The 9,089-nt window shown below is 35.5% G+C and overlaps 1 pseudogene; it reads left to right on the top strand.

Annotated features, from left to right (window-relative positions):
* The first annotated feature begins 490 nt into the window (after positions 1 to 490).
* On the top strand, positions 491 to 6,027 carry LOC111911526 (putative disease resistance protein At3g14460; annotated as a pseudogene).
* The last annotated feature ends 3,062 nt before the right edge of the window (positions 6,028 to 9,089 follow it).

Below are 9,089 nucleotides of genomic sequence, written 5' to 3'. Positions count from 1 at the left end.
AGTTAGAGACCAAACACTTAAATTACCCAAACCATTTTGACCATTTGTTTAATTTACTCTATTTCTAATAAAAATTGTATTTTTAAGACCCACATCTTTCACTAAAACTTAAATATGGCCCACCTATACTCCTTTACTCTTTCAGCCTCAGCAATATCGTGATCTCCTCCCTCGTTCCAACAATGACAAATCATGCGGCGGTTCTGAATTTGCGTTCCGCCACTGCTGTGCTCATCAACGGAGGTTGTCATCTGATCTCTCTCTGGACCAATCACAGTTACTTCTCCTCAATGTTCAATGAAAAATCCAAAGGTGAGTTGGAAGTGAAGGATAGTGTCGGCGATCCATTTGACCTCTATTTGGACCCACCACAGTACCACACCTACTCAAAAGGGGTGGAGGTGGTGATACTTGTCCCCATGAGCTGACAGAGGAGCGGGGTTCATTTAATTTTCACGCTCCTTATAATTCAGAAAGTTATAGTGCCCATGGAATTGTTACATCGTTTGATAAATAAGTTTATCTTTTAGTTAAAAAACGTCAATTTCAACTTGCAATTATCGGGGCCACAGAGTTGTTAGGTACATTGATTGAATCCACCTCTCTACTGTAAACAATAATCGAACTCGTTTTCCTGTGCATTTGACCATTTGTTTCATCCACATCTCTACTATTAATTAATTCTCTCGGGCCATCCCTTCCTCTATATCGTTACTCTGTTCTTACCATAATCAATGGCTGAAATCGTTCTTTCTTCCTTCCTCACGGTGATTTTTGAAAAGCTGGCCTCAGAAACCCTGAAGAAGTTTGCTCTTTCCAAGGGAATCAATTCGCAGCTTAAGAAATTGGAGAGGTCACTAATCCAGATCAAAGCTCTGCTTAATGACGCTTCTCAGAAGGAGATAACTGAGGAAGCTGTAAAAGAATGGCTGAATGGTCTTCAACATTTGGCTTATGACATTGATGACCTACTTGATGATTTAGCAACTCCTGAGCTGAGCAAGGAATCTGAAGCCACTACCAGCAAGGTAAGAAAGCTAATGCTAATCCCAACTTGTTGCAAGAATTTCACACCACGAACTAGGATGCAAGGCAAATTAGATGATATTGCCACAAAGTTACAAGAACTAATTGATGCAAAAAACAATCTTGGTTTAAGTGTGAAAGGTGAAAGCCAAAAAGTACAGATGAATAGAGTAGCAGAGACCTGTTTGATAGATGCATCTACCATTGTTGGGCGCCAAGGAGATAAGGATGCATTGGTCCACAGGTTACTGGGAGATGGACCAAATGATAAAAACTTTAGCATCGTGCCGATTGTTGGCATGGGTGGGGTAGGTAAGACCGCTCTAGCTAGGCTTTTGTATAATGAAATGCAAGTGAAGGATCACTTCGAACTCAAGGCATGGGTTTGTGTTTCCGATGAGTTTGATATCTTCAATATAACCAAAATTATCTTCCAATCGATAGGCGGTGGAGACCAAAAATTTAAGGACTTAAACTTGCTTCAAGTAGCAGTAAAAGAGAAGATTTCAAAAAAGCGGTTTCTTTTTGTTCTTGATGACGTTTGGAGTGAAAGCTATACAGATTGGGAAATTCTAGCACGCCCATTTCTTGCAGGGGCACCTGGAAGTAAGATTATCATGACGACCCGGAAGCTGTCGTTGCTAAATCAACTGGGTTACAATCAAGCTTACAATCTGTCGGTTTTGCCACATGAAAGTGCTCTATCTTTATTCTGTGAGCATGCATTGGGTAAAAATAACTTTGATTCACACCCCACACTTAAACAACATGGTGAAGGCATTGTTGCAAAATGTGATGGCTTGCCGTTGGCATTGATAGCACTTGGGAGGTTATTGAGGTCAAAAAAACAGATGAGGAAGAATGGAAGGAACTGTTGAATAGTGAGATATGGAGGCTAGGAAAGAAAGATAAGATTGTTCCGGCTCTTAGACTAAGCTACAATGATCTTTCTGCCAATTTGAAGCTGTTGTTTGCCTATTGCTCTTTGTTCCCCAAGGACTACATGTTCGACATGGAGGAGTTGATTCTATTGTGGATGGCTGAAGGGTTTTTGCATCAATCACCTACGGGAAAGTCAATTGAACGCTTGGGACTTGAATGTTTTGAAGACTTGCTGTCAAGGTCATTTTTCCAACAGGCGCCTAATGACAAATCGTTATTTGTGATGCATGACCTGATGAATGACTTGGCCACATCTGTTGCTGGAGATTTTTTTTCAAGGCTGGACATTCGGATGAAGAAGGAAATTAGGAATGAAGCGTTGGAGAAGCACTGCCATTTCTCATTTGTTTGTGAGAAGTACATGGTTTACAAAAGGTTCGAGGCATTAAAAGTAGCTGGAAATTTGAGAACATTCTTAGCAGTGTATGTCGGGATAAATAAAAGTTGGAGAACATTTCACTTATCAAATAAGGTGCTCGATGACTTACTTCTCGAGTTTCCATTGTTAAGGGTCCTCAGTTTGTGTCAACTTAGCATAAGTGAGGTGCCTGAATCAATTGGTAGATTGAAGCACTTGCGGTATCTTAATTTATCTCGAACTGCAATAACACATCTACCGGATAATGTTTGCAACCTTTATAATTTACAGACGTTGATTGTTTTCGGCTGTTATCATTTGAAAAAGTTGCCTGAGAGCCTCACAAAGCTCAAATATTTGCGGCATTTTGACATGAGGAATACTCCAAGTGTAAAGAAGGTGCCCTTAGGGATTCTTGAGTTGAAAAGCCTACAAACTCTGTATGGGGTTGCTTTTGGAGGAGACAACGGTTTTTCAATAACTGACATTAAAGATTTAAAGGCTCTCCAAGGGAAAATTTCTGTTAAGGGGCTGGAAAAAGTGCAAGGCTCAATGCATGCACAGGAAGCTAACTTGTCTGAAAAGAAGATAAGCGAGTTAGAGTTAGAATGGAGTAATGTATTGGATGGTTCTCGAAAGGAAACACTTGAAAAGGAGGTGCTTAATGCGCTAAACCTTGTACCGATAATCTAAAAAGCCTCGAAATTGTGTCATATGGAGGTATAGAGTTTCCAAGTTGGGTTGGGGATCCCTCGTTTGTTTCGCTGACTTATGTTAAGATAAGCGGTTGTAAAAAGTGTACATCTCTACCACCACTTGGGCAGTTAACATTACTCAAGAAGTTGTTTATCGCAAGGATGGATGAGGTAAAAGTTGTGGGTCCGGAGTTCCTTGGGACTGGTCTTGCATTCCCATCACTTGAAACTCTATGTTTTCGAGATATGAAGGGGTGGGAGGAATGGTCAATCAGTAGTGGGGTACTTGTGGGTACAACATTTCCATGCCTTCAGGAGCTTTCTCTATATGGTTGTCCTAATTTGTTTAGAGTCTCGCTTGAAGCGTTACCTTCACTGAGGGTTCTAGTAATAGATGGTTGTGGTCATGAGGTGTTAAGAAGTTTGGTTTGTGTAGCTTCATCAGTCACCGAGTTGTATATAAGTTCTATTTCAGGACTTAATGATCTGGTGTGGGGAGGTGTTATAGAGCATCTTCGGGCAGTTGAAGAAGTAAGGATCGCAGGGTGTAATGAAATAAGATACTTGTGGGAATCAGAAGCAAAGGCAAGTAAGGTTCTTGTGAATTTAAGGAAGTTGGAAGTATCTTATTGTTCGAATTTGGTGAGTTTAGGTGAGAAAGAGGAGGAGGCTAACTCTGGGAGCAACCTAACATCTCTTACGAGCTTGATCCTAGTGGGTTGTGACAGCTTGGAGCATTACAGCTGTTCAAATAGCCTTAAGTCACTTTCCATCTATACTTGCAATAAGTTATTGGAAAAGGAGTTGGTAGGAGGACAAGAGAAGCCTCTGATCAACTCAAACATACTCATGCTTGAATCTCTACATATAGATGGTTGGCCAAATCTGAAATCGATCACTGATTTGAGTTGCTTCAATCACCTCAGGAATCTCCTAATTGAAAATTGTCCAAATATGGAGTCATTTCCTGACCACGAGTTGCCGAATCTTGCTGTGTTAACAGAACTGACAATATTAGATTGTCAAAGTATGGATGCTTCCTTTTCTGGTGGGCTATGGCCTCCAAAGTTGCATCACCTTGTCATAGGGAGGTTGAAGAAGCCCATTTCAAAGTGGGGCCCACAGACTTTTCCAACCTCACTTGTGGACCTAATTTTAATAGGTGGGCAGTCGGAAGATGTGAGTAATATCAGTCAGTTGTCCCATCTTCTTCCTTCATCTCTTACTTTTCTTTGTATAGAAGAATTTGAGAAAGTGGAATCAGTTTCAATGGGACTCCAACACCTCACCTCCCTCCAGCATCTTAACATTGACAGCTGCCCAAAGACCATGGATCTACCAGAAATGTTGTTGGCTTCACTTTTGAGTTTGAGAATTATCGGATGCCCAAAGCTGACAGAAAGAATTAGTAAAAAAGGCTCCTACTGGCCCCTCGTTTCACGTATCCCCTGCACTACCATATTTTAAGCAGTTACAAACTTAATCCGAAGGTATGCTTCTCCCTCTGCTTTTCATAATCTATAATTATACTAATTGATTTTGCTTTCTTTCAATCTACAAAATGCAAATATTGTATCAACATATAAGCATGCATATAATATAAAAGTATTGTTTGTGTGTCAATATATAGTTGCTAACATGGATATGCGATTGCTTCTTCATTGTTTGCTAGGTCTTGAATATGATTGAAGTTGTGTACATGGAAAGCCATCATGAATACCAAAATAAAGTCAAAATGGTTAACAAATGTAAACACTTTCAATTTTTGTAAGGAAAAACAGCATATTTGAAATTCTAAAATAACTTAGTATGTTCTTTATCCAATGATCCATCTAATCTAAGAGTAATATTAACTAATGGACGTCGCATGGAGTAAGCGAATAGAAGTTTCACTAAAACAGAACAAAAACAGAGGAGACATCTGCTTTTCCTCAAGATGTTGAAGCAACAACACTTGTACTCTCTTTGTCATGTAACTTTGACATTTATTGACAACTGTCCAAAAATGATCCCCAGAAAATATAAGGAGAAGAGGCTTGTACTGGCCCCTATCCCCCGGGGAACTTTAAAATTAATATGAAGATAAACTTTAGAGATTAGTCAAGCTTAAGCATTGTATATCATTAATCATAAGTTCGTGTCCAAATATCAGAAAGTTCTGTTGTTGATGAACATGATTTAGTTGTGAAATACTACTTAGCTATTCAAGTATTGAAAATTCTGAAAGAATTCTGCTTAAGGACAGAAAATATGGTTTAGAATGAAATGATATTCTAGTGAAATGAATATTCAAGATTTATGTGTGTGACATGGTCCTAATTGCATCATTTTTAGTGGTACTGGCATTGTTAATTTCATAAATGCATTTCCTGAAGTGTTTAAGATATATTCATGGATAAACGTGTGAAGTCATGTTCAAGACTATCATCTTGCTTTTCTCATTCTGATTTTTGTTCAAATTTTCCATTGCAGACAAGTATGGCATATTCCTGATTTCTACATATGCTTCTCCACAAGTAGACAAATCAACTTTCATGGGGACATCCAGATGGTTTTATCCACCACCAACAAGTTGTATTTGAAACATTTCCATTTATGTGCAAGAGCTCTTTCGAATAAACAGAGTGAGTTGTATTTTCAAAGGGAAGTTCGATGGTTTTGAGGTGCTCTCTTCGCTTTTCTTTTAGATTAATTGGATCATTGGGATTCCCTCTTTAAATTTTTTTAGTTACAACCTTTAGCTACCTGTTTTGTGTTTTTACTTTACAAGTTGATCTAAGAGGAAACTGGCCATGGCTGATTTTACTCATGGTGCAGCATTTGATAGCATTCAACGAGTGATTTGGAAAGATTTGTAGCATGCTTATTTTGTCCCTACAAAGTTGGATTATTAGTCTAACCAATTATAGCATTATTCTCTCCATTTTTTCTTATTAAGACATTACACTTTTGAGAATCCTGTAATATCAAATAAATGAAAATAAGTTGCTGTTTGTATTTGTATCACATTGCTATTGTTGGTGTTCATGCTTAAGGAATACAAGACCGGAGGTTATAGGCCATACTTCATTTCACTAAAGCCTCTCTCTCTCTCTCTCCCTCTCTCTCTCTCTCTCTCTCTCTCTCTCTATATATATATATATATATATATATATATATATATATATATATATATATATATATATATATATATATATATATATAACATTTACTGAATTGATCAGAGCCATCATTCTCCAAGAAACACTAATTGAAGGATATTTTGAAATATGACTTTTTGCATTCAACCATGATTTGGCAACAACTGAAACTCCACATTTTTATGCTGAATAATATGAGACAAAATGATCGAAACAATTATTTTGTCCCGAAGCATAAAAGAATTTAACCTTTTAGTACTTAAATCTCTAAATCATGCGTGTTCCCTCTGCTTAATGAGTTTCCGATGTCTCTAGGGTACTCTAGACTTCTAACACATATTATGCTTATAATAATTATCCTCTTATGATTATAAAGAGTGTGTGTTAATTAGCAACAACAGTGGTCCAAGGAAAAGTGATAAACACACAACAGTGGTATGTACCCATGTGAACACAATCAATCAGCAATCAACAATCATGATATCATACAAAGAATACTGGTTCGAAGATGAGGTCTAATTTTCCATTTGTTGAGATAAACACAACTCGCTTCTATGTTAATATATCAAACAGTTCCTAAAAGCAGTATCCAGACCCATAATCAAAATTCTCATAGTCCATTTGGTGGATTAGATACGACACAAAAGGGCCCTTTCTTCACATTCCGCTGAATAAAGATATTTCATTAATGCCTAAGAACTAAAACAAGGTATGGAAGTTAAATATCAATAAAAACAAAGAAATGAAACAAATGACATGCTACAAATTCCAACAATCCACCTCCACATCATTTTGAAGCTCATCCAATTCAAACAATAAGCTTTCATCAAGTGGAACGGCACCAGTAGTCACATTAAAAAATGGCTAATCAAGTAGATGCAACATAGATATCGGTCCACAGCCACCAAGGACTTAGATGTGGTAAATAACAAGACGTGCACCTTGTTTGGAAATAAAGATTAATTGGTTGCCAAAAGACTACCTGTTAAACATTTTGTTTGGCAAATAACTGAACCATCCAGTTGCATATTATTCTTGTTTCATGATTTCAGTCAAGCAATTTATCAAACACATAGGGTGCATGTCAAACAACCAAACTAAAGAAGGCTTGTTCTTTATTAATAATTAAGTATACTTTTTTGTAATTCAACCGATAAAATGACATATTAAAACTATATTGTATTAAACAATAACTAGATGAAAATACTTTTCCTCTATTTAAAAAATTATAACGGCAAATTTTCGTTGAATATAAAAGCATTGAGGGTAACTGCTTAAACAGTAGGGTGTTTTCACTTGACATATATCCAATGCTGCACATTTGTGCTTGACGTACATTAGACCAAATGCTAGCAAATAATAACATGACATTATTTTCATATTATATACTAGGTGTGAGTCCCATGTATTACATGGGTGTATTTAAAACAATTAAATATGTATAATTTGCATTTATAAGAACAATAAGAAACATATTGAATTACTAAAATTAAAAGTGTTTTTTTCTCTTTTAAATTTAAACAAATCATTTAGATAAAATAATCAAAGCAAATTAATGAGATTTTATTATAAAATCTTGAAATTATAAGGAAAGTCAATTAATGAAATTAATATGCATTTATTATTAAATTTAAATATCATATGAAATTTAATAAAATAGGAAACCCACAAAATTACATATGGAATAAAAATTAATTCAAAATAACCACAAAATGACATGTGGCAAAATGAATGAGAGTTTGACAAGTGGCAAAAATAACCTTCATTTATTAGAGAAAATTTATATCCTTCCTAATAAATAAAGATCTTTTTTTCACATGTCACATTCTCATTTATTTTGCCACATGTAATTTTGTAGTTATTTTAAATTAATTTTTATTCCACATGTGATTTTATGGTTTTTTTTCATTTTATTAACTTCTAGATAGTATTTAAATACAATAATAATACATATCAATTTAATTAATGAACTTTCTTTCTAATTTCAAAAATACTAAATTAAGATTCATTAATTTTCTTTATTTATTTATCTAAATTATTTGTTTAAATTTAAAAGAAAAAAAAACACTTTAATTTTTATAATTCAATATTTTCTTGATTTTTTTAAAAATTCAAACTTCTCAAATGTTTAGAGTTTTTATTTAGTTTTTCTGTTAAATAAACTCATGTAATACATGGATCTTACACCTAATAATATAATATAAATAATAGTAGTTTCACATCGCCATTCTGAAATAACCTTTTTTCACATCATCTTATTCACACCAAGATCGTTTGTCATCCACCATAGGAAATGTAACGCCCGTGTTTCAGGACTAAGCAGTAGTAGATGATGTAATAGTCTAGGTCAACTATTGTAACAATTTTTGAAGTAATAAAAATGAATTATTTGAGTATTATGTGGATTATGTGCATTTATATGCTCATTACTTATTTATATATGTATAATAAATAAAGGATAAAAAGAAGCGTCAAAATTAAGTATGAGATAAGCCCTATATATTTACATAAAGTTGTAGTGGTCGAAACAAGGATTCCGGGGATATAAAGCACGCTGAAATCCGAGTTATAACAAAGAAGTTATGACCCGTCGAAGTTTTGCGACGGAACCGGCACGGCACTGGGAAGCGTAAATAGTGAATTTACGATAGAGCGATTTTTAGCTTTATCAATCTAACAAAAGTCGTAGAATACGTTAAACCAAGTGTGTCCATAAAAAGAATGCCCAAATCTGACTTCGTATGAGGAAGTTATGATTTTTCGAAGTATCGGCTTAGCAGTGTACAATCCGGAGTTCGAATATTAGATCAACCGGTTTCTAGCCGACACAACCTAAACGAGAATCAAAGATTTTTTAATAGTAGCGTAACGGTACAAAGACAGATGAAAACGGATGTTGGATGAAGAAGTTATGGATTTTTAACGGAC

This window comes from Lactuca sativa, chromosome 3 (assembly GCF_002870075.4).
Source record: "Lactuca sativa cultivar Salinas chromosome 3, Lsat_Salinas_v11, whole genome shotgun sequence".
NCBI lineage: Eukaryota > Viridiplantae > Streptophyta > Magnoliopsida > Asterales > Asteraceae > Lactuca > Lactuca sativa.
Note: the sequence above shows the minus strand (reverse complement) of the source record. Positions and strands in the feature narration are given on the sequence as shown.